Raw genomic sequence first — 24,564 nt, 5'->3', positions numbered from 1 at the left:
TCGGGGTCGTCGACACGAGGGAGGTCCTGCTAGTCTTGTCTTACCTTAGCGATATATCTTGCGTATAGGAATCCCGGTGAAGCTTTGGTTCTCCCGAGAGTTGAGGTTTTCCTCTAAGGAATCCGACGAGATCACGAGATTCGTGATAGAGGATTACTTTGCGGCCCGTGACCGTTTGTGATGGACTAGTTGGAGCACCCCTGTAGGGTTTAATCTTCCGGAAAGACGTGCTCGCGGTTAAGTGGCAACTTGGAATATTTGTTAACATCCGGTTATAGATAACTTAAACATAACTCTAATAAAATTGCCAACTATGTGCATAACCGTGACTGTCCCCTTCGAAGGCCTCTCTTCGATCGGGAACACAGTGGGGTTATGATTGACGTAAGTAGGTGTTCAGGATCACTTAGTGATCAGCTATTCATCAATCGCTAGAATAGACCACTTTCAACACTTGTTCTACGTAAGTTAGCCACCATTGAAAGCTTAGGATGCCGCAACCTAAATACTCCACCTTCCTTACCTAAGAACTTGACTAGTTCTGGCACCGAGGTCATAGATTGCTGAGTCCTCGTGGCTCACAGATTCCTTCAGAACACTAACAGGTTCAGGTACCCCCGAGACAGGTGATCCCGACGGCACGCAGCTGGCGTGGCAGTATGATAAGGAGAACGACCGCCTGTACGTGAACTATCCAGAAGACTCAGGCGTGGTCATGATCCTGGGAAAACATGCAGGGTAGCATAGTCATTTCTCATGTTTTGTAGTCCGTAGCGGAACTACCTTGTTTGGATGCGTGATGTAACTCTAATATATTTATGAGATGGCAGTTGAATCCCTTATTGTCATTCTACTATTATTATGTATGTGCTATGTTACCGTGCTTGCGAAATGCTTAGATACGCTTCTTTCCCATTCAGGGCCTCGTTACCTAAATCGGAAAGGACCACATCTTAGTTGTATCATTGGTCAACCCAAATGACATGACTGTGCACTCGTATAGACCATACCGGGTCACGAATGCCGTCTTAGGTATGTCCTCGGGTCGGATCATAAGTTGGTAGTATCCAGATCTGAGGTCGATCTTGGTAAATACCTTGGCACCATTTAACTGGTCAAATATCTTCAATCTTGGAAAGTGGGTACTTGTTCTTGATCGTGACTTCATTGAGGGAACGGTAATCAACGTAGAGGCTGATAGTCCCATCCTTCTTAGACACGAATAGAACAGGTGATCCCCAAGGTGATGCACTCGGACGGATGAATCCCTTCCTGAGTTGCTCATCCAACTTCTTCTTCAACTCGGCTAGCTCTTTGGATCCCATCCTATAAGTCTTCTTGTAGATAGGCCTTGATCCGGCCATGAGATCAATGATGAACTCGATGTCTCAGTTAGTAGGCATCCTAGGCAGATCATCAGGAAAGACGTCCGGGTATTCACTGACTATTGGTTCTCGGTCCAACTCTTCTTCCGAAAGGCAGTTAACCTAAGGAACTTGAGTGGAGGTAGGTTCAGGGACATACTTGACTTTGACCCCTTGGTCACTTCTCATGGTAATAACCCTCTTGGCGCATTCCAGTATGCGTTGGTGTCTGGACAACCAATCCATACCAAGGATCACGTCCAAGCCTTGCGACTAAAGGTCAATGAGATCTGCTATGAAGCTTATCCCATTAATGCTAATCCCGACTCCTCTACATCCTAGGTTGGTCCTTAGCACTGCTCCCGGGGTATGTACTACCATTTGACCATTAAGGAGGGTAGGCTTCAAACCACATTTTTCCACAAACTTTTGGGTCACAAAAGAATGTGAAGCACCACAATCAAACATTAATGTTGCTGGGGTGGAGTTGACGAGGAACGTACCTAGAATGCAGTCCGGGTCTTTGTGGGTTTCTCCTGCGGAGATGTGATTCACGCGTCACCTGCTGTGATACTGCTGATTGCGGGTAGCCTGGTTCCTTCTTGGTGCTCCACGACCTTGTCCTGGATTAGGCGCATTGCGGCGCGGTACATCGGGCTTCTTGTTGGGGCACTGCTTGGAGTAGTGCCCAGTCTGACCACATCCAAAGCAGGTAACCTGCCCTGGACTGTTGGGCTTGACCCCACTGCTATTGGGCGGATTGATTGCTGGCTTGGGGTTGGCATGCTGCTGGAGCTCGTAGTTCTGGCAGAATGTTGGTGCCTTGTACTGCTGTTGCTGATAGCTAGGTTTTGCCAGGGCGGATTGCCACTGGCGTGCCTTCTGGTTACTGGCACCTCCATTGCCCATCAGCTTACGCTTGCGGGTATCATCCATCGCACGACGCTTATCCTCTAGCATGAGGGCCTTGTTTACCAGATCGCAGAAGGTCCGTCATTCACAGACAACAAGTTGATACTGAAGCGACGACTAAAGTCCTTCCATGAAGCGTTGCACCTTCGCACCTTCAATGTTCACATCTTCTGGTGCATACCTCGACAAAAGGTTAAACTTCTGCAGGTACTCCTGGACTGTCCTGCTGCGTTGCCTCAGAGCTCAGAATTCCACTTCTTAATGATCATCATCCCAGTAGGAATGTGAGCAGTGCGAAATCCTTCCTTGAAGACAGCCCAAGAGATAGCCTGCCCTTCCTGCATGATTTGGAACCCGTCCCACCAAGCTGTGGTCATGCCTCCGAGACAGTGAGAAGCATAAAGGACTTTCTCGCGGTCATCGGTGCATTTAACCAGCGCGATGAGGTCTTCAATGGTGCGGATCCAGTCATCAGCATCCAAGGGTTCAGTTGTCTCCATGAATATGGCAGGCGTAGTCCTCATAAACTCAGACAGAGTGGAGCGATCGTTGCCATTTCCGTTTTGCGGCGGATTGTTCACTAAGTCTTGAGCCGACTGCTGGATGGCGGCGTTGTTGGCTTGACGTTCCTCTCGGAGAGCCTGGAGAAACTGAGCCACGGTCATGCTCTCCGGAGGAGGCGGTGGCGGGGGAATGTCGCCTTGCTGCTGGTCGAGGTGATCTCCAGCTTGGGCAGACCCACCGGTTCCTTGCTGCTGGCTAGAAGTGCCATTGCTGGGGTTGCCGAAGGTGCTGGTGCGAGTAGAAATCACCATCCTGTTTGGGAGCAGATAGGTCAATATTCCGAAGTGGTGGGGGAATCATAAAGGGATGACGTGCCTAGGTAAGGGGGTTTGGTACAGTGCAAGTGTGTGAGACGAACCAAAAGGTTTGAGGAACTTTATGCAAATACTCAATTAAAACAGGTGATGCAGTAGCTTACAAGCTGCCTAAGGCAGAAATGCGGCTGGCATCGAAACACGAAGCACACAACACTCGTGGTTCTCATGAACCGATACACGGACTCGACTTCGCACGGGAGACTCCTAACTTGCCTAAGACGTTCCTATAAGCAGCAGACTGCTCGGTCTAGTATGCAGGCTGTGCAAGGTCTTCTTCTTCATCCTCGTTGGTGTCTTCTTCCTTCAGATGTGTGGGGGAAGGAAGAGGTCTATCACGGCGTCACTTTGTTGGAAAAGCGGTGAGGAGCTCAGTGTATTCTTCCGCGATGAGACGGTGACTCTGTATAGGAGTGGCCTGGAGCGATGGTATTCCTCCTCGGAGGGCAATAGTAGGCTGCCCTCCGGGTGCTCCTTCCTTCTTGACCTTGAGGGTCTTCATCTTTTCCAGGCCAAGCAGGTCCTTGACTTGGTGTAGTTCTTGGCAAAGCGTCACAGATTCCTTGATCAGAAGGTGAACTAGGGTGTCGGCGGAGAGGTTGTAGTAGGTCCGAAACGTGAGTGGATTCCCGTCTTCCGTGGATGGGTTGAGTGTGCAGCTCCCGTCAATTCCGTCCTTAACAAAAGGCAAGTGACGAGTAGCCGACGCGTTGGCCATCTTGGGAAGGATATCATGGAGATGTACGAGGGCCTCTCGTGCTACTGTCTCCACTGCCAACATGAGATTCTCCACCTGTGGTCCTTCAAATAACCAACCAGTTGGGGGGTCGTTTGCCTTCACTATCACGTCCACGTGATATTCCTTTGCGTCGGCGTTGACCCAGTGCTCGTGGTAGAGAAAAATGGGCGTGCGGCGTACTTGACACTTCTCCAGGCTGTCTCCTAAAAGTAGGGGAAAGCCAGTTTCCAAAAACATCTCAGGTATGTGGGTGGTATGAAATGGTAGTAGGGTGTCGAAAATGTCAAGTGTAAGGGCTGATTGTGCTAATCGTCTCGGCTATCGTCCATTCTACCTAAGGCTTCCTACAGTCAGGATGGCTCTGATACCAGCTCTGTGTTGACCCTGATTTACGAGTCGAGATCACCGAATGAACGTGATCAGTGATCCCAGAGATCAATGCTCACCGAACACACATATATTGATTATTAAGAGTCTTACATCCAAACATACTGTTTGATACAACAAATGACCATCAGGGTCAAGTCTCGCATAGATAGGCCTATAAGGCCAATCACACAGATACAACTACTAGCGGAAATCTTGGTACTAAATGGAGCCCATGCCGTTATCCTTCACCAACAGGCATTCTGACTGGGAAGCGTCCTAGTTTGCATGTCCGTCTCCGATGACGAATTCTTCTGCAAACTCTGTCCCTCCATGTATGGTCAATAACATAGCTAGTGGCAAACCGTTGAGTAGTTTGAATGTACTCGCAAACACCCATGATGTGGATAATGCAATTGGTACGATAATGAAGTAATATGCAGGCTTTTGCGAAAAGCAAGTTTTAATTAAAAATGAACATGGTCAAGTACTTGCATGGATGTGCATCATAAGCTAGATGGTAAACATAAGAACAGGTTAAAGATATCAACATATCCGTTGAGGGTTTGAACTCCATGGGTTCACCCTATATGCCAAGTCACCAAACTTGTCATATCATCTTCCTCAGTTAACCACTTTAAACACACACACACACTTGGTTTACGCGGAAACGACTGGATGTAATTTAAGAAGGATTACCCAACTGTCCTTGACCGTGGACATGACTATTCGAATAGTTTTACACTCTGCAAAGGTTGTACGCTATACCCACGAGATCCGGGAACTTCCGTGTCATCCACGACTTGCGGTATATACCATACCCGAGGTAAGTACCTGGTCATTGCATTTCCCTTGACGACACTAGACAAAGAGTCCATTCGATTGGTACCCAACCCACATGATGTACGTCTTACGAGCACCAACTCTGGACCGTATCATCCATGGAGGGACCAACGGTGTGCCCGGAACACATAAAAAGGCATAGGTGACCTACCTGGTATGACCCCATCACGAGAGTGACCACATATGAGTCCCGCCACTAGTAATGTGGCCTCTTTGCTAGCACCGACCAAAGTAGTCAACAAAGCCCCGTCCCATAAAGGGGTATCGTGGTCGCACATGTAAGGTTGGGACGGTCGACACATCATAAATCTATCCCATTTCCAAAACCACTCACAAAAAATATTCCGGGTGCATCACTTCTTCCAAAAGTGGTCACCTAACTCAACATCATCACCCTCGGGCATTAGTGGGACCCGACGGGGTTTTCGTAAAACCTTTGATATCAACTGTGTGTTACCATCATCATGCACATTCTATTTCTATGCGTAACACTACTGTCTACTTGTCAACATATTATCAGCGTGACCCTCATCGATGGTAAGGTCATGCTCAATGCAAGTGCTCTGGAGGAGCCATCGGTAACACCATGCTGGGTGCACCGAATAACCTTAACTATATGCATCGGAATAAAGTATTCAACTTGGCATGCATGAAAAAGTTTTCTCAGACATGGTCAAAGGGCTGCTTGCCTTGATCAGCTAGGTATCCAGGGTCTTCGAGTCCAACTCCTTCGTCGAACGCGGAATCTATCGTCGTAATAATAGTAATAAAATGAGAAGCTCATTAAAAACAGAGGATAAACTCACTTTAAAAATGTTATCCTATGGTTTTAAATCTTTATAATAGTTTTAAAAATATTTGCCTCTGGTTTTTATGCAAAATTATTTAAAAAACCTAAATAACAATGGCTAAAATATGTAAACTAGGCATTTTAATCAAACCTATGTGTAAAAGTTTTTACAAAAATTAGTGCAACAACACTAATAAATTCTACACATTTTAGAAGATTTGTGGTGGAAAAATATTTAAATTTGATTAAATATTTAACTTTTACAAAAATCATTTAGAATCAATATTAAAAGATAAAGGAAAAAGGGGCTTAACGCTGGCCTGGCTTGCGAGTGGCTCGGCCGGCCCAACTAGCCAGCCGGCCAGTTAGCGAGCCAGCAACCGAGGTGCGTGCGTGCCGTGAGGTTTAAACTTGACGTGCGGACCCCTACGGTCAGCGACAGAGAGAGGAGAGAAGGGGAGAAATGGGCCACCGACAGGTGGGGCATGCCTGTCGGGATCGTCTTCCTCCTCTGGATAGAGAGAGGGGAGGCACGCCGGCAGCGATACCGACGCCCTCAAGACCAGGTGACGACAGGAACGGCACCGTGGCATCGTCACTTACCTGCTGGTGGTTGAATGAACAACCGGGAGGTCCTAGGTCACCAGCGATGAGGGGGCCATGGCGGAGGTGCTACCGATGCTGGTGGAGTTGGGTGTTACGGGCATGAAAATGCTCGGGGAAGAGGTGGAGAAGCTCCCTGCGCTCATTACGGTCACGGAGGTGGAGAGAGGAGCGCGAGAGCTGGCCTGTAGCCCGAGATCGATGGAGCTCCGAAGCGGCGGGGCCTCGATCGATCTCGAGCACTGGAGCTCTTTGTGCTCGAATGGGGTGGCTAGGGCCTCAATTGAGGTTCTGGAGGAGTGGTGTGGAGGTGTTGGAGCGAGAGGGGGCTATTTATAGGCCAGCAACTGTGCACCGAGCGGGGGAGCTCTTGTGGTTTCACCGCAGCTGCTGGAGAGGGAGAGATGGCTCGTGGTCGATACCACGGTTTCGCGGACGTGGTTTGGGACCCGAGTGACTCAATGAGAGAGAGGGGAGGCTCAGTGCACGCATGCTGCCGGGTCGCGTCCTTCTGGCCGAATCTGGCGCACGCGGGCAGACGTCGCCATGGTCAACAGAGAGGGGGAGAAGGGGCCCTAAGGCTGCCCCGAGTCAGGAGATTTGTCGCAGATGCGGAGAGACACCGAGGGGAGGTGAGAACCAGCCGGGGCTGGCCTCCTTTGCCTCGGGTGCGCCTTGTAGTGCGCCCAGAGCGCAGATTTGGCATGCCGCGGCATGCTGGCGTGCTCTGAGGCGCTTTGGCCCTGTCTGGCGCGTCTAGGGGTTGTCTTAGATGCCCCTTAGCCGTTTGGGAGCCGATCGTCTCACTGTTGGTCAAAGGAGGAGCTTGGAGAGGAGCTGTCAGTCTTGATTCATAAACTAAAATGGAGATTTTGGGCTCATCTTCTTGGAACCAGACAGGGGCCACTCGTCTGCAGTTGAGGAGTGGTGCTCGCAGCTTCCACTAAGAGTTTAGTGGAAAGGGAGTGGGTGTAGAGGGTGTTAAGTGTTGTTTGACCACATTGGCAGAAGGTGTTCGACAGGTGTTTGGGGTAGTTAACTTTCACCACTGATGCTGAAAGTTAACAGGATTGGGTTTATGCATAAGTAGGATGCTCCACCAATTTTGAGCTCCATTGGACAAGTTTGATAGTGCAAACTTGAAATCACCCCCAAATGGGCAGTGCTGTCCTTTCCAAAGAGAATGTGGGTAACTTAATCCCCACAAATCCAGTTTTTGGCAGGGTCTCCTCATTTTGGGTGTTGAGCACTCCTACAAAGTTTCAGGCCATTTGGACAAATTTGCTAGAGTTGCTACAACTTGATTATGGTCAGGATTGGTTTTAGGATTATTTGGTGAACCAAATCATCTTGGAATGAGGTGAAACTTGGCATGACTACCAGATATAGCTTGGGAAGCATTCTAGAATATATTTCCGTTGAAAATATATCAAAAGGTCAAAACAGACAGAACGGGTTTTCAAGGATTTGCTCAAATATTTCGAACATAAATAGGGGTTGAAAATCTTATGTATGGAAATATATGTCCTGTGAGTATCTCCAAATTTTCTCAGATTTTTCTAATGCAGAAAAATAATTTTCCGTCCAAAAATATCATTTCTAGCCTCAGAAAAGGACATGCAAATGAAATAGGAAAATATTTTATGGAATAATTATTTCATGATTTTGGAGAGTTAAAATAGTGCTAAAACGAGAATACAATCTTTGGGTAAAAGCACTCCCTTGAAATCGGGGACTTGCAGTGCAAACCCATAGTATGGTTTTGAAATAGCAAAAAATGAGAACAATGTCTTTTTGGAAATATCATGTTATAAAAATACTGTTTTTGGATCCACTAATTCAAGCATACACACAAACAATGTCAATCACAACACTCATAGCACTTGCTTAAAAAGTTTTAATAAACTCACGTTTTTAAGAGACTACAGTTGAAATAAGGTAAAGACAGTGTGTGACAGCGGACAAGAGATTCGACCGCGACGTTGCAAGTAGGTGCGGACGTGAGAGTTGGCCACAAAATTGATGTAGACTCGACTGCGGGGGCGGGCGGTAGAACCGACCGCAACATTGGAGGCCAGCACGGACGTACGGGTTGCACGCGGCGGTGTGAGCCGGTACGGACAGTAACACACACAGTACAGCTGGCCGTGGAGTTGGAGGTCCGCGCGGTCAAGCCGGTGCGCGCGCGCGAGTCGGCCACGGGGGCGACGGCTTAAGTACGTATCCGTCAAGCAGTGTGGCACGAATGAACATCAGTGCAGAATGATGCTGGCACGCTCCATGTCACTGGTATAGCGTCACTTTTATTTTGAATAATTGCCCTTCATAAAACTGCTACATGCGAGAGTCATTGTTTGCTGATGAATTAATTATGTATCAAAAATTAAATAGGATGAATAACGTATGATATTCTTATCGGTTGAACACGCACGAACAAAATGAGTTCACATACACAGATCGATCCACTCTTTTATGTTTGTTGCCCATGTGAGGACCATGCAATGCGATCGCTAGGTAGCAACTTCCGTGTCCTTTTTTTGTTGGACTTGATCCGTATTTGTGTCAAAGTAATATACCCTTTATTTTTTTCCTCGAGCTGGTACGTCCGTCCGAGTTCATCATGAGCTGGAAACAGGTACCATCCCTTTTGCGCAGAGCTATGCTTTTGATGTAGTTTCCCGCCTCACATACGATTAAACTTCTGCTTGCCTTTTGGTTGAGTAGTACTGTTACTGTAGTTTTCTACAGTCTAATGCTTCACGTCACGTGAGGTGACGCTTGTTTTTTCTCCTTCCTTTTTATCCTCGTATATGACGAGTCTCTTTTGACGCTTTCGGCAAACCGGCTGTTAAGAACACGCAATTGTCGGCCTACAAGGCTAGACCTCGGGATTTGGTCCGCGTGCACGCGGCTACAATCAGTTATACCAGCATAGAAAAATTATTATTATGTGTACGCCTTTGTACCATGAGTGATCTGATAAGACACTTGTTCTATGACGGCGCAACGACGAAGGTTGATTCCCTCTCAATCTCGATGGATTACGGTTGTACAGAATCAATCTCTGATCTGGTACATGCCGAGACTACGGCAGCAGAAAGACTGCAACCCTAATATCCCAAACTCCATTGTTTCCACAATGTCCTGAGTACTCATGCAGTGTTGATACAGATTCTTCTCCGTCGGCTCTTCTTCATTTGGCCAATCGCGAGCCTCTCGTCCCTTTAAGAGCTCCCTGCTAGAACATAACACCATCTTTTGCTGGTTTCATGATGGACGCCAACTGTCGCGATTTTTATCATCACAGATGTCCTAGTGAAAGGAGTTAGGTATGATGCCACACAACTAGGTGACGGTTTGAGAGGGGTTGGTCGCAATCGAGAGACGCGACTTTACCAAGGTTTGGCCCTTCAGATGGAGATAAAAGCCTACGTCTTGCTTGTGTTTCATTGATGAATATCTCGATTACAATGGTGCGGAATCGCTCCCTCTAGTCTCGAGGGTTTCTAATTTGTCTAGCCCTAATAACTTGTCTTTTCCAAGACTTAACTTGTCCCTCTTGGGGTGCCCTGCCCCTCTTTACGTAAGTTGAAGGGGTAAGCTTACATAGAGTCCTACTAGGACTTGGACTAGCTTGTGTTGAATCCTAATCCGGGTCTTGCTTCCCTTGGAAGGAATCTTTCATCTTGTTGGACATTCTCTGGACCCGCCCTGAATGTCTCTCCATGAGTGGACCGTTGGCCAGGTTTGGGCCTTTGGGCCTGCCCGTATGAACCAACATATTAGGCTCCTTGTCAAGTCGGCCTCCTGCCGGCTCGTGTCACGGAGCGGTGGATTCTTCCTTGTCGTCTTTATGGTTAACCCGGAAAATGGAGCGACCCATAGAGATATTAGCTGTAGGCCGGGTCAAACCTTTAGGCGGTTTCTGACAATGGGGAATATCCTCGACTGATGATGAGGAGGAGTGCAAGCGCCAATGAACAACTACATCATTCGCAAGGGGTGCGTGGAAGAGGAGACAGAATAAGACAGAGTTGTGGAGGTATACAACGGTCGGAAGACCGACACCTTCCAGACGTCCGACATTCTTCAGCTTCCGGACGACCAACACCCTCCGGACGTCTGACAAGTCCCAGCCTTCGGACGTCTGATGCCTTCCAGAAATCCGACACCACTTCGACACAGCCGAATCATCGGACGTCCGGACCCTCCCGAGCCGTCGGACGACCGACGTCCTCCGGATGTCCGAAACCTCTTGTGCACATATGTGGATTTTGGCCTTGTATCTCTCTCCACTTACTCCTTCATGGCTAGCACTATATATGTTCCACCCGCACCTTCTTTCTAAGGTAAGCTATGTATTGACAATTACTTGTTGAGCTAAGCTCCATCTACTAGCTCCTCCCATGGAGATGTCTCCATGTGAACAGACCATGTAGTGGATGCCAAAGCCCCTTACGAGGGAAGATTTCCTAGTGGATACAAGGCCCCATCTCCCCACGGGATTTGGGATGAATTCTACCATGTATCTTACTTTCCCTTTGTTGTTCATGTACCCTTTTGGATCTTGTGTGTGGTGAGTCCGGTGGATGTGTGATCGGTCTTGTTCTTGAGTGTTTTCTCTTGTGATTTCTCCCAGTTCATCCTCGTGTTCTTCGTGTTCTTCAAGAATCCCCCTCCAATTCATGAAAGATCAACACCCCATAGGTCTGCCTCACATCAAGGCTGCTCCCGTTTGTGCACAAGGAAGGGTTCTAAGGGACCCATTATGTAGTTCACCGATAGTAGCCCCCGGGCCTGGGCCATACTTAAGTCCGTGACGTTGTTGGGCTAGGACCAAAGCATTTCCCAGATGCGTGGCTGATCTTTACTGTGGCCGTGATGATGGTTTTTCACTGCTTTCCCATGATGCGTGTTGAATGCAAGTCTTGGGAGTGGTGGGGCAGAACGACGCCCACAGAGCACGTCTAGGAAGACGCAGGCTCATCGAACGAGGATGGGCGGCCTCTGCATCTACCGTCGGCTAGTCCCCCTTAGTGAACCATCTCAGTCGTTGTTGTTCCCTTTATGACACGTATTGCATGGAGGGTGTGGTATTGGTGGAGCTAGGCGGCCGCTGTGGTGGTGTGCAATTTCTCCCTGAAGTTGTGAAGAGCCAGCCCACCCTCGCCCCTTCTTATAAAAAGAGGTTTAAGGGAAGCGTAGCTCATTCACATCCCCTCCTGCCAGACTTCCAGCCACCGTTGTTCTTCTCCTTCATCTTATTCTTTAACCTCCAAGAGCCACCATCACAATGGTGATGGGTAGGGTGCAGTAGAGCCTGGGCATCAGTGGACGGTTCGAGGACCCCTCCCCAGACGAGCATTGTGGTGACAACAGTTGGGTCTCGTGCCGGCTCCCGCAGTAGGAGCGCGTCTCTGGACCATGGAGGACGGGGCGCTTAATGTCGTGGCATCCATGATGGCGTTCCTCTTCCACCGATTCGGGCGGAGCCCCCGAGTGGGATGTGGCACATGGGTTTGTAGTCTAACTGCACCAGCGCCCCCGCGACTGGTTGCAGCTTCCCAATATCTTTGCAAGGGCCATGGAAGGCGACAAGCCTCCAGGTCTGTGGCTCCGGGCAAATGGATGAGGCAATGCACATGTCTGTGTGGTGCTCGACCTCTCCTCTAGCAGTGCCATGTTCCTGACGATGGGGTGGAAGTCGTTCATGCCCTCTCGTGGCTTGGGGGTAGGAGCATCTTCTCCACTTCAGGTTTGACGAAGACGCCAGGCTCTTCGTGAGGTTCTTCAGGAGCTCCGGCAGCCGGCTAGAGTGTTGTGCGGAAAGCTCCAGTGGCAGCAAGCTTGACACGTCCAACGACAACAACGACGACGACAACTCCCCCAAAGCCAAGCTTCAGGGCGACGACTTTGAGTAGGCGCAACGGTGCCGTGGCGGGATTTGGAAGGTGTTGTTGCGTCTCGGCTTGGCTGGGCCGAACTTGGCACTCCATTCCCGAGGCCCCGTGTTCGGATCAATCGCCACATCGTTGTGGCAGATCTCCTTCCGTGTTTAAGTAGTACCCTATGTAATCCTGAGAGGAATATGCAAATAAAATTATAGGGTACTGCCTGCCAAGTTTTAAACATTTGTCACACCTGTTAACTGGCCATTCTTCCCTGTGAATAAACTCACGCTTGTATGCTCATTGTCCCTATGCTTGTCATAAACGTATGCCGATCCATGTACCCTTGCCGCGAGTGTTTTCAAGAAGCGGGTCCTTAGTGGCTTGTCAACGGGAAAGGTTCTCGGCAGACCGCCTTGCCATTTCTGTCGCGACTGCTCGGGTTGTTGAGCGGAATCGAAACAACAAGGAGCGCAAACACATTCGACAAGGGTTCCTCACATGCAGGTCTTCTCATACAAGTGGATATGTTTCAAGGGAGGAGAGAAAATAGCTCACGTCAAAGAAAAGAGGACTATAACTTAGCTTTCCCTCCGTCGCATTCAATGTCGTAAAGTGGTCATTTTTGATCTTGACAACAAGCGTCCATATTGTCACTCCTCCCCCCGAGAAGATCTATGCGCGAGGGGCCCTTCTTCCTTTTGAGAAAAAGAAAGAAGAGAAAAGGTGGAGACTAGGAACCTTGCAGGTCTAAAGACAACCTCAAGCAAGTAAAGACGTGATCAAAACATTTCATGTAGGGTACATAAATTAAATATGTACTTTGACAAGAAGTTGTAGAAATACTTTGCTTTATTGACTATGCACATGGTCTTTGCGTGGCTTTGTACAAAGGATTACAAGCCTTGTCAGACCGACTTGTACAATAGAGGATGTCGGGCAGCCCGATAACTGCGCCTCACGGGTAGAACTTACGAAGATGCTCGATATTCCACGAGTTGAGCACCGAAGTGCCATATTCGGTCTCCAGGTGGACTACACCAGGCCGGGTGACTTGTACCACCCAGTAAGGGCCCTCCCACTTCGGTGTCAACTTTATGCTCCCTTAGGATACTAAATATGTGAAAGGACAAGGTCACCTTCCTCAACACCCCTGGCGTGCACCCTGCAGCTATGGTAGCAGTGCAGGGTCTACTCGTGCCGTGTGGCACATAGCACCGCCTGGAGACGGTCTTCCTCGAGGAGTGTGGAGTCATCTTGACGCAGCTACTCTTGCTATTCTTCATTGAAAACTTGTACTCGAGGTGACCCGTATGTGACTTCCATGGGGAGTACCACTTCTGCACCATAAACTAGGGAGAAGGGCGTCTCGCCGATGACTCGATTTCGTGTCATCCTGATTAACCAAGGAACCGTCGGTAGCTCATCAATCTAGTGCCTCCCATGCTTCTGCAACTTGTCAAAAGTCCTTGTTCTGAGGTCGTGCAACACTTCAACATTTTCCCTCTCTAGTTGGCCACTGCTCCTGGGGTGTGTAACCGTTGCGAAGCAGATTTGGGTACCTATGCCCTTGCAGTACTACATGAAGGTACTATTGGTGAAATGCATGCCATTATCAGTGATGATCCGATTGGGTACTCCGAAACAACAGACAATCCCTATGATGAACTTAACGGCTCCTTGCCCCATTACCTTTCTCAATAGTTCCACTTTGGTGCACTTTGTAATATTGTTGATTGCTATGAACAAGCATTCAAAGCCCTCGGTAGCACGTGGAGAGGGTCGGCGATGTTGAGGCCCCAGGCCGCAAATGGCCAAGATAGTGGTATGGTTTAGAGGGCTAGCATTGGCTGATGTATCTGCTTGGTATGGAACTAGCATGCCTCATACGTGGTCACATAGACAATGCATCTTGAGGGGATGTCGGCCAATAGAAGCCTTACCGAAAAACTTTCCCCACAAGGGCTCGCGCTCCCAAGTGGGAGACACAATTCCCTTCATGTATCTTTGCCATCAACAATTGTCCTTCTTCCCGAGGGATGCAGTTCAATTTCACCCCGTTTGGTCTCCTCCTCTGTAGAGTGTTGTCCATGAACTCGTACATGCTTGACTATGGGGCTGCTCTTTAATGTTCTTCTTGTTCCTCTGGAAGTTCACCTGACTGAAGGTATCAAACTATTTGATGCGTCCATGCCGGAGCCTGTGGCTCGACGACAAGGACTAAAGGCATGCCGGAGCCTCTAGCTTCGATGGAAGTACCATTGGGTCTACCAGAGTGAGCAGCTTGCCGACATGCGTTTTGTCTCTCGTGACAACTTTCTTGGTAGCGGGTGGTACCTCTGCCGAAAGGTAGTCGCCGGAACTGACCTTTCATTTCTTGGTTTGGCAATCTGATGGTGTAACTGATGGTTGAGTTAGTCGGACCGCAAAGGTACCTGGTTCCATTGGCAACTTTTTGGCGGCTTGCATTTACAGATCATCGGCGATACAGTTTTTTTCCCACAGAATGTGTTTCGCATGCACACCTTCAAAGCGCTCGTCAAACTTCCTTACTTGATCTACATAAGCTTCCATAAGAGGGCTTTGGTAATCCTTGTTAACTTGACGCACAACGAGCTGTGAATTCCCCCGAACTATCAATTTCTTGATGCCGAGCTATAGGTCCTTTGTACTCCATTGCGTTGTTCGTCGATACCTCGGCGGGGAAGTGCATCTAGACCGCATACTTGAGGTGCTGTCAAGTGGGTGCTACGAGCTGCACTCTGGCACCTGGTCCTTGTAGAGAAAAAGCCCCGTCAAAGTACATGATGCACTCCTTAGATGCTTCCTTGTTAATGAGAATTGTCTCTGGAGTCTCTTCATCTTGAGTTGAAGTCCATTCGGTGATGAATTCTGTCAAGGCTCCGCTTTGGATAATTGTCGTGTTTCCAAGCTCAGATCAAAGCTAGCCAATTCCAATGGCCACTCGACAATCCCACAAGTTGCTTCTGGATTCCTTAGGATGCATTGCAGTAGAAAGAGAGTGACGATGGTGATGTGGTGTGCATGAAAGTAATAGTGCACCTTCCGGGAGGCCATAAGGAGGCCAAAAAGCATCTTTTGCACACCAGAGTACCTTGACCAAGCCCCATGCAGGAGGGAGCTGACAAAGTAGACTAGTCGCTGCACCATCTTCTTCTTCCGCACGACCTGCTATCTTGTCCCTTGAGATGTATCTATGTTGTCCAGTCCTTGGCTTGCCGGAATAGAGTCTGGTTTGCAGGTTTCCGGTTCAGGGGTTGTTGCCTCCTCTAGCTCAGCTTCTCTTTCCGCCACCAACATAACACTAACCACTTGATTAGTCGCCGCTACATATAGCAGCTATGATTCTAGTGGTTTTGGTGCGACCAGTATTGGGGCAGACGATAAGTATTTCTTCAAATCTTGAAGCACAACCTTCGCCTCCGGAGTCCATATCATAGGACCTGCCTTTTTCAAGATCTTGAAAAACGGCAGGGCTCGTTCCATAGACTTGGATATGAACCTATTGAGGGCAGCTATGCATCCCGCCAAGCGGCGTACGTCCTTGACGTGCTTCAGTGCCTCTATTTGTTCGATTGCTTCGATCTTGGCGGGGTTGTCTTCTATTCCATGTTGTGAAACAAAGAATATAAGGAGCTGCCAGACGGAACTCCGAACACACACTTCTCAGGGTTAAGTTTCAGATTCATCTTGGACAAGTTCGTGAAGGTTTTTCCTAAATCTTGGATCAGTGTGGCCTTGTCCTTGGTTTTAACGATGATGCTCCATGTATGCTTCTATATTTCTATGTAGTTGTGTCCCAAAACCAATCAAAATGACCCTCGCAAAATATTGAACCGACACTCTTCAGCCGAAAGGCATACACTTGAAGCACTATGTGCCATATGGGGTAATGAACGCGATCTGTTCTTCGTCTTCCTCGGCATTTGGTGGTAGCCAGAGTAGGCATCAAGGAACGACAATAGGTCACAACATGTAGTTGAATCTAGTAACTGATCAATGCGCAACGACGGTAAACAATCCTTTGGACAAGCTTTGTTGACGTCCGTGAAATCAATGCAAAGTCTTCATTTCCCGCTGGCCTTCCGCACCACCATTAGATTTGCTAGCCACATGTGGTGAAGGACACTGATAACCCACAAGTATAGGGGATCGCAACAGTTTTCGAGGGTAGAGTATTCAACCCAAATTTATTGATTCGACTCAAGGGGAAGCCATAGAATATTCTCAAGTATAAGCAGTTGAGTTGTCAATTCAACCACACCTAAAAGACTTAGTATCTACAACAAAGTATCAGAGCAGAGTAGTGTGATAGCAAAAGTAGCAACAGTAACCAGTAGCAGCAAAGTGACAACAGTAGCAGCAAAGTAACAACAGTAGCAACAGAGTAACAGTAGCAGCAGTGACAGCAGTAGCGGCAAAGTTACGTAGCAAGGACCAGTAGGAAAAATTCGTAGGCATTGGATCGGTGATGGATGACTATGCCAGATGCTATTCATTATGCAACAGTTATAACATGGAGAGATATGTAACTAGCTCCAGTTCATAAATGTAATGTAGGCATGTATTTCGTATGTAGTCATACGTGCTTAGGGAAAAGAACTTGCATGACATCTATTGTCCATCCCTTCCGTGGCAGCGGGGTCCTAATGGAAACTATGGGATATTAAGGTTCTCCTTTTAATAAAGAACCAGACAAACGCATTAACACTTAGTGAATACATGAACTCCTCATACTATGGTCATCTGCGGGAGTGGTTCCGTCTATTGTCACTCCGAGGTTGCCGGGTCATAACACATAGTAGGTGACTACAACTTGCAAGATAGGATCAACATCACACATATATTGGCGACAACATAATAGGTTCAGATCTGAAATCATGGCACTCGGGCCCTAGTGACAAGCATTAAGCATGGCAAAGTAGTAGCAACATCAATCTCAGAAGATAGTGGATACTAGGGATCAATCCCCGTCAAAACTAACTTGATTACATGATAGATCTCATCCAACCCATCACCGTCGAGCAAGCCTACGATGAGATTACACACGAACGGTGAAGAGCATCATGGAATTGACGATGAAGGAAGGTTGGTGATGACGATGGCGACAATCTCCCCTCTTCAGAGCCCAGAACGGACTCCAGATCTGCCCTCCAGAGGAAGAACAGGAGGTGGCGGCGCCTCCGTATCGTAAAACGTGATGAACTCTTCTCCCTGATTTTTTTCCGGAAGAAAGGGACTAAATAGACCTGAGATTGGCGGCGGTGGAGCAACGTGGGCCCCACAAGCCTTCCAAGCGCGGCCAGGGGGGCCCTGCGCCTGGTGGGCTTCAAACTAGCGAGTAAATAATAGTAAATCAACTAGCGAGCAAATAATAATGAGTTTCAAACATCAACACTTCAATCAAAACAATCATGAAGCAGTACGAACAGATGGTATCTCGCTAGCTCTTTCTGAGACCGCAAAACATAAATGCAGAGCACCTTCAAAGACCAAGGGCTGACTAAACATTGTAATTCATGGCAAAGAAGATCCAGTCACAGTCATACTCATTATTAGTTAAAAGCAAAGCATAAAAATTATAGAGGTTCTCTCTAATTGGTGCTTTTATAAGAAGAGGATGACTCAACAGGAACATAAATAGATAGGCCCTTCGCAGAGGGAAGCATTGATTAGCAGAGGTGTGAGAGCTAAAGGTTTGAAAACAGAGATAATAATTTTTGGTGGCATGCTTTCATTGTCAATGCAATGACTAAGAGTTCTCACCATCTTCCACGCTACACATGCTATAGGTGGTTCCTAAACAGAAAAGTAAAGTTTTGACTCCCCCACCACCGATCAATCACACTCCACGACTAGCCGAATCCTTGGGTGCCGTCCATACCAACATCAATCCAAGGGGAGTTTTGTTTGTAATTATCTTTTCGATTTGAGCATGGAACTGGGCATTCCAATTACCGCCCCCTTTCTCGTGAATGATAGTGTATAAACGAGGATAACACGCCTAGCATGGAAGATACTGATAGCCCCGTGTCACCACATAAGCGGTTCGGGCATGCAAAACATATTATTTCTTGAAGGTTTAAAGAGTGGCACATGAAAATTTACTTGGAATAGCAGGTAGATACCGCATATAGGTAGGTATGGTGAAATCATATGGAACAACTTTGGGATTATGGAAGTGGATGCACAAGCAGTATTCCCGCTTAGTACAAGTGAAGGCTAGCAAAAGACTGGGAAGCGACCAACTAGAGAGCGACAACAGTCATCAAAATGCATTGAGATTAACCAACAATGAGTGCAAGCATGAGTAGGACATAAATCACCATGACCATGAATATCATAGAGGCTATGTTGATTTTGTTTCAACTAGATGCGTAAACATGCGCCAAGTCAAGCCACTTGAATCATTCAAAGGAGGATACCATCCTATCATACTACATCATAGTCATCTCAAGATTCATGTTGGCATCCAAGACAAACCTTTATAAGCTCCTAGCTAATTAAGAATGGCATCAGAAACTATGTCCTCTAAGTTGTCATTGCAAACATGTGTCTCTCACAACAAAGCTGAATCAGGAACGATGAGCTAGTCATATTTACAAAAACAAAATAGATCGGGTTCATACCAGCTTTTCCAGGCTCAGTCACTTCATCATATATCGTCATTATTGCCTTTCACTTGCACGACCGAACGATGTGAACAATAATAAGAGTGCTCATGCATTGGACTAAGCTGGAATCTACAGTCAAACACAAAGGAGAAGACAAAGTAATATGGCTCTTTCGCAGATAAATAGATATGCATGCGAGAGACACTAAACATTGTGACCATGGTCTTCTACCTTGACGCAAAGAAAAAGAAAACTATTTACACAGAAAAGCTCCCAAAAAATAAAAAGAAGAAAATAAAATATTTTTGGGTTTTCTCAAACTAGACACACACACAAAAATAAAACGAGAAAAAGAAATAAACTAGCATGGATGATACAGTGGCAAAGTGTGAACACCGACTAACAAAGTGAAAGTGTGAGCATGAATATAAAGTCGGTGAGAAACACGTACTCCCCCAAGCTTAGGCTTTTGGCCTAAGTTGGTCTACTCCCAAGGATGGTCCGGGTAATACGCAAAATCATAATGGGGGTTGTACGGGAGCGCTGCAGCCACTGCCTGAATAGTTGCCTCACGGAGACGAGCAACCTTTGCCTCCCTTTCATACTCCTCTGCCTCTTCTCTGGTTATGTAATATCTCCGTTTTACCTGAAATTCAAAGAAGGCACGAGCAGGAAGGGTAATATGGAAAACACGCTACCGGTTAAATATTAAACGATATAGGAGGGATTCATCATCCCTCTCAAGGAACTCAAAGCGTGTCAAAGGGGTGCGATCAAGGAAAGCTGTATGGAGCGGGGGATCTCCTTCGCGGATGGGTACTCCAAGAAAATTTGCTATGCGAGTAGCATAGATCCCACCAAAGAAATCCCCTTCATTAGCATTATTATTCAGCCTCATTGCTATTATAGCTCCCATGTTGAAACTTCTATCACCCGTAACTGCGCTCTTAAGAATACTAAGGTCGGGTGCGCAGAGGTGACAATGCTCAATCTTGCCATTAATGCATCTACCTATGAAGAGGGAAAAGTAATGAATGGCAGGAAAATGAATGCTCCCCATGGTAGCCTGTGTAATATCTCTAGTTTCTTCGACAGTTATACCAGAGGAAAAAAATCTCTAACCGAAGATTTAGGAGGATCACTGAGACTACCCCAAATAGGTATCTTGCAAGTTCTATTGAAATCCTCTAAATCCATGGTATACGATTTGTCATAGAGATCAAACAGTACGGATATGTCACGGCCAGCTGAAAATTTGAATCTACGAACAAAAGTGGCAGTGAGAGTAACATACTGTTCACATTTCTCGGAGATGAGTTCTTCGAGTCCGACGTTGTGAACAAGTGTATCAAACTCGTCTTTGAAACCTGCCTCAATCTTAAATTCATCAGAAGGCCATTCACATGGTTGTACCTGTGTGTTCCTTGGTTGGTAAGGATCGGGCTCCCGAATCGTGAGACGGGGACCTCTCTTGCTTGAGGAACCACCATGATAGTTTCTCCTGAACATCTTCATTTTCTGAAATTTTCAGTGACTCGAAGGAAAAGTGAACAAGGCCCAACGAAACTCGTAGAAACTACTCCCACAAGTGCCTAGAAGCCATATTACGCATCAAAACTACTTGGGACCAGCTAAAATTAGCATGCAAAGCTCAAGAACAGGGTCACCAAGGCAGCAAAAATACGCGACGTATAAGGCACTAGAGAAAAAACTAATTGGACCAATGGAGGAGTCACTTACCAAGGAGCAGTTTCCCCAAAGCAGCTTGGTGAATGGTGCTTTGCACAAGGAGATTGAAAATCCCAGCAAGAAGAGCAAGAACACAGGTTTGAGCTGCGTAACGATTTTTTCTGGAGGTAGGAGATGCAGATGGGAGCTAGAATGAGTGGAGGGGTGCACGTGGGCCCCACAAGCCTGGGTGGCGCGGCCAGGGGGGTGCCCGCGCCTCCAGGGCTTATGGCCCACTGGTGCAGCCCCCTGACTAGCTCTTCGTCTTAGTATTTTTCAAAAACTCCAGAAAAAATCATACTTTATTTTCAGGATGTTCGGAAAATTTTATTTTCGGGGTACTTTTCTACGGGACGCTGAAAGCAAAAAACAGGGAAAACTAAACTAAATCTATCATTTTTCTTCTAAGCAACCGAAGGTGAAAGCTAGGAACAGAGGTTTGTGACTCCTCGATTCATCCGTCTCATGGTCATCAAAAGAAATCCGTCAATGAGGTTGATCAAGTCTCCTTGAAAAACTTTTTAGAATCGCAAAAGAAAACGTAGAATTTTCGAATAGTCACTAGGTTATCTCAATGGGGATGTGAATATCCACAGCAAGCAAATCATACTTCATCTTGACAGGAGGTATAGGACATTCAAAGCTCCCAATAAGAATCGATGAAGTTTTTTCGATAGCATTGATGCAATGTACTCGATATTGTTTCTTCGGAAAGTGCACCGTATGCTCATTACCGTTGACATGGAAAGTGACATTTCCTTTGTTGCAATCTATAACAGCCCCTGTAGTGTTTAAAAAGGGTCTTCCAAGGATGACCGCCATGGCATCGTCCTCGGGAATATCCAGAATAACAAAGTTTGTCAAGATAGTAACGTTAGCAACCACAACAGGCACATCCTCGCAAATGCCGATAGGGAAAACAGTTGATTTGTCGGCCATTTGCAGAGAGATTTCAGTGGGTGTCAATTTATCCAGTTCGAGTCTACGATAAAGAGAGAGAGGCATGACAATAATACCGGCTCCAAGGTTGCATAAAGCAGTTCTGACGTAGTCTCCTTTAATGGAGCAAGGTATTGTGGGCACTCCGGGATCACCTAGTTTCTTAGGAGCTCCACCCTTGAAGGTATAATTAGCGAGCATGGTGGAAATCTCAACCTCATGTATCCTCCTCTTATTAGTCACAATATCCTTCATGTACTTAGCATATGGTGACATTTTGAGCATATATGTCAAGCGCATTTGTAGAAAGACAGGTCTAATCATTTCAACAAATCGCTCAAAATCCTCATCATCCTTTTTCTTGGATGGTTTGGGAGGAAAGGGCATGGGTTTCTGAACCCATGGTTCCCTTTCTTTACCATGCTTCCTAGCAGCAAAGTCATTCTTATCGTATCTCTTAGTCTTAGGCTGTGGGTTATCAAGATCAACAGGTTCAATCTCCACATCCTTATCGTTGCTCGGTTGAGCATCTTCATGAACATCCCTATTGATATTATCGTTAGGCTCATGTTCATCACCAGATTGTGTTTCAGCATCAGAAGCAGAGACATCGTTTGGACTCTCATGTGTAACAGCATCAGGGTTGCTAGCGTGCAAGTTCCTATCATCTTTCTTCTTCTTTCTAGGATGACTAGGTGCATCAGTGCTAACTCCTTGAGAATCTTGTTCAATTCTCTTAGGATGACCCTGAAGATACAAAGGTTCCTGGGTCATTCTACCGCCTCTAGTGACGACTCTGACAGAATTGTCATTCAACTCAATTAGCAAGTCATTCTGAGCCTTAAGTACTTGTTCTACTTGAGTAGTAACCATAGAGGCATGTTTACTCAGGAGCTTAAGATCATTGACATTTCTCTCTACACAAGCACTCAAATGACTAAGCATACGAGCATTCTGTTCCAATTGTCTGCTAACATTATCATTGAAACTTTGTTGTTTGGCAACAAAGTTATCAAATTCATCCAAGCATAGGCTAGCAGGTTTATCAAAAGGAATATCACTCTCATCGAATCTACGAAGAGAATTTACTTCTATTACCTGTATCGGGTTATCAAGACCATGGATCTCTTCGATAGGTGGTAGATTTTTGACATCTTCAGAACTAATGCCTTTCTCTTTCATAGATTTCTTAGCTTCTTGCATATCTTCAGGACTGAGGAATAGAATACCTCTTTTCTTAGGAGATGACCTTGGAGGTGGTTCAGGAATAGTCCAAGCATTCTGATTGCACAAGATATTATTCAATAGGATCTCAGCTTGTTCTACGGTTCGTTCCGTAAAAACACAACCAGCACAACTATCTAGGTGGTCTATGGAAGCATCGGTAAGTCCATTATAGAACATATCAAGTATTTCATTCTTCTCAAGAGGGTGATCAGGCAAAGCATTCAGTAGCTGGACGAGCCTCCCCCAAGCTTGTGGGAGACTCTCTTCTTCAACTTGCGCAAAGTTGTATATTTCCTGCAAGGCAGCTTGCTTCTTATGGACAGGGAAATATTTCTCACAGAAGTAGTAGATCACATCCTGGGGGCTACGCACACAACCAGGAGCAAGAGAAGCGAACAAAGTATTAGCATCATCCTTTAGCGAGAAAGGTGACAACTTAAGGATATAGTAGTGGTGGCTCTTTTCCTCACTCGTGAATAGGGTGGCTATATCGTGCAGTTTGGTAAGATGGGCTACAACCGTTTCAGACTCATAACTGTGAAATGGATCAGATTCGACCAGAGCGTTTAACTCAGGGTCGACAGAGAATTCATAATCCTTATCGGTCACAAAGATAGGCGAAGTAGCAAACTTCGGGTCATATTTCATCTTAGCGTTCAAAGATTTTTCTTTCAACTTACGTAGTAAGTTCTCAACATCATAGCTATCCTTACAAGCAAGAAAGGCCTCAGCTATCTCTCCCTCCATAACATAACACTCAGGAATATCAGGCAATTCATATCAAGGAGAGCTAGTTCTAACGGGCAAAATAGAAGGTTCTACTTCAATAGTATCAACAGTTTCAGAAGCATCATCACATCTAGCAGCAACTCTAGCAATTTGTGCATCAAGGAATGCACCTAGTGGCAAAGCAGTATCAAACATAGCATCATCATAAGCATCATGGGAACCAGAACTAGCATCATCAAGCACATGCGGCATATCAAGATTTCTAGCAGGAGGTGGTGTCGCAAACTTACTCATAACTGAAGGTGAATCAAGTGCAGAGCTAGATGGCAGTTCCTTACCTGTCCTCGTAATTGAGGGCAAGACTTTAGTTCTTGGATCTTTCAGATTCCTCATAGTGATCAGCAGACGTAAATCCCAAGTGTCTCACAGAATATAGCTGTGCTTCCCCGGCAACGGCGCCATAAAAAGGTCTTGATAACCCACAAGTATAGGGGATCGCAACAGTTTTTGAGGGTAGAGTATTCAACCCAAATTTATTGATTCGACTCAAGGGGAAGCCAAAGAATATTCTCAAGTATTAGCAGTTGATTGTCAATTCAACCACACCTGAAAGACTTTGTATCTGCAGCAAAGTATCAGTAGCAGAGTAGTGTGATAGCAACAGTAGCAACAGTAGCAACAGTAACCAGTAGCAGTAAAGTGACAGTAGCTGCAGCAAAGTAATAGCAAGTAGCAGCAGAGTAACAGTAGCAGCAGTGACAACAGTAGCGGCAAAGTTACGTAGCAAGGACGAGTAGGTAAAACTCGTAGGCATGGGATCGGTGATGGATGATTATTCCGGATGCTATTCATCATGCAACAGTTAAAATACAGAGAGATATGTAACTAGCTCCAGTTCGTCAATGTAATGTAGGCATGTATTC

This window comes from Hordeum vulgare, chromosome 4H (genome assembly GCF_904849725.1).
Source record: "Hordeum vulgare subsp. vulgare chromosome 4H, MorexV3_pseudomolecules_assembly, whole genome shotgun sequence".
In the NCBI taxonomy this organism is placed as follows: Eukaryota; Viridiplantae; Streptophyta; class Magnoliopsida; order Poales; family Poaceae; genus Hordeum; species Hordeum vulgare.
Note: the sequence above shows the minus strand (reverse complement) of the source record.